This window comes from Euleptes europaea, chromosome 17, assembly GCF_029931775.1.
Source record: "Euleptes europaea isolate rEulEur1 chromosome 17, rEulEur1.hap1, whole genome shotgun sequence".
In the NCBI taxonomy this organism is placed as follows: domain Eukaryota; kingdom Metazoa; phylum Chordata; class Lepidosauria; order Squamata; family Sphaerodactylidae; genus Euleptes; species Euleptes europaea.
Genome location: NC_079328.1, coordinates 12227319 through 12229312, shown reverse-complemented (window position 1 = coordinate 12229312; position 1994 = coordinate 12227319). Strand labels below are relative to the sequence as shown.

The 1994-nt window shown below is 47.5% G+C and overlaps 1 non-coding gene across 1 annotated transcript; it reads left to right on the top strand.

Annotated features, from left to right (window-relative positions):
- Positions 1-1588: 1588 nt before the first annotated feature.
- TRNAA-UGC (transfer RNA alanine (anticodon UGC)) lies at positions 1589-1660 on the top strand. Its single transcript has one exon. It is a non-coding gene; the product is annotated as a tRNA-Ala (tRNA).
- Positions 1661-1994: the final 334 nt, after the last annotated feature.

The following is a 1994-nucleotide window of genomic DNA, read 5'->3' as shown; positions in this document are numbered from 1 at the left end:
CTCAGACGAAGAGTTTGAGTGGTCTGAGGCTCCTCGCAAGGCGGCACATCCAGTTGTAAAACAAAAGTGCCGCGTCGGCGTGCGTGTGCATGATTGCCCGCTGGCCCTCAGCTGGTCAGCGGGCAGAGGGGCACATTACCGGGGTTTTGCCCGCCACCAGCGGGCACCTGGCAACCCTAAGCTAGACACGTGTACGTGTTTTGAGGTGGAGTACCAGTAAGGTTTCTGTGCAGAACATCTGCAAGTACTTGAAGGGCTGTCATACAGAGGATGGCGCTGAGTTGTTTTCTGTTGCCCCAGAAAGTCAGACCAGAACCAACAGGTTGAAATTAAATCAGAAGGGTTTCTGGCTAAACATTAGGAAGAACTTTCTAACAGAGTGGTTTTTCAGTGGAACAGGCTTCCTCCTTCCCTGGAGGTTTTTAAGCAGAGGCTAGATGGCCGTGTGTTAGCAATGCTGATTCTATGACCTTAGGCAGATCATGAGAGGGAGGGCAGGACGGGTTGCATCAGCGTTTGACTCTCGTGGCCCTTTCTTGCGTGCCTAGGGTAGTGCCGATCGCCTCTTTGGGGTCAGGAAGCAATTTTCCTCCGGGCCAAATTGTATCCTGGAGGGTTTTTTTGCCATCTTCTGGACATGGAGTAGGGTTCACTGGGGGCATGGGAGAGGAGGTAGTTGTGAGTTTCCTGCATTGTGCAGGGGTTGGACTAGATGACCCTGGTGATCCCTTCCAACTCTGTGTTTCTGTAATTCTATGATTCTATGAACAGGGTCTGTAACCCCATGCTGTGAGCCCCATCATCTGAGCCTGGCTGGAGTTTATATTAGCGCTTAGGGGACTCATGATTAGCCAGGCCTCCCCGATCCACATGCGGTGCTGGAACAACACACTGGCTTTCATTTTCCGCCTTCACCTCACTCGTCCACTATACCATAGGATTTGTACTTGTTGATCAGCATCTTAGGAAGCCTAGAGAAGGAAGCGAGATTTTTTTTCTTCTTCACAGGAGCAGCATGTGTGCCGGCTGAAGCCGGAAGTACTGTGTGGAGCAGCTAAGTCCATAGCAATAGACTAAATAAAGCAACACAGACAGATTAATCTGAGTCAGAGCTTAGACCTGGAATCTATGCTGCATGCCATGTGCACACTGAACCAAGGCACGCCCACAGTTGTGGCATTGACACGGAAAAAGACTTCACTTTGGAAAGGATACGGTGGGTTGTGCTTCTTGGATCTCTTTTGGTAACAGAGGTGGCTTTTTCTGATGGAAGGAGCCTTCCCTGGACCCAAAGTTTTGCGCTGGGGGGAAGGCTCTTCTGCTGGAGGAGCCTCCATCAGTGGAACAGATCTGTGGGATCTAACCCAGTATTTTCTTCAGTGTCCACAATATTCACAATATTGCAGTATCTCACTCCTTGAGCGTCACATTCAAATTCTCCACGAGGTAGAATGTAAGTTATTAAAAATAAGTTCCAAGTGTCCTGCAGGATACCTGCCTTAATTTTCTGCCTTCTAGATTCCTGTGTGGACTTTTCCTTCTCTTTACTGAAACTGGAGCATTTCTAATCAATCTAGGCAAAATGAGAGGGGCTGTGGCTCAGTGGTAGAGCATCTGCTTTGCATGCAGAAGGTCCCAGGTTCAATCCCTGGCGTCTCCAGTTAAAGGGACTAGGCAAGTAGGTGATGTGAAAGAACCCTGCCTGAGACTCTGGAGAGCCACTGCTGGTCTGAGTAGACAGTACTGACTTTGATGGACCAAGGGTCTGATTCAGTAATAAGGCAGCTTCCTGTGTCCCATTTCTGGCTTATCCTTGTTCTTTAGAAGGAGGCAAGCATACTTTTAAGGGTACCTATATCGTAAATTTACAATTGTCGTTTCTATATTTTAATAATGTACAACTGGGAAACAGTTGCCATTTTTGAAAACATTTCATTGTTGTGATCCTGTGAATTTAAATAATTTTTAAATTTGTTACCTAGTTTGCTCCTTTA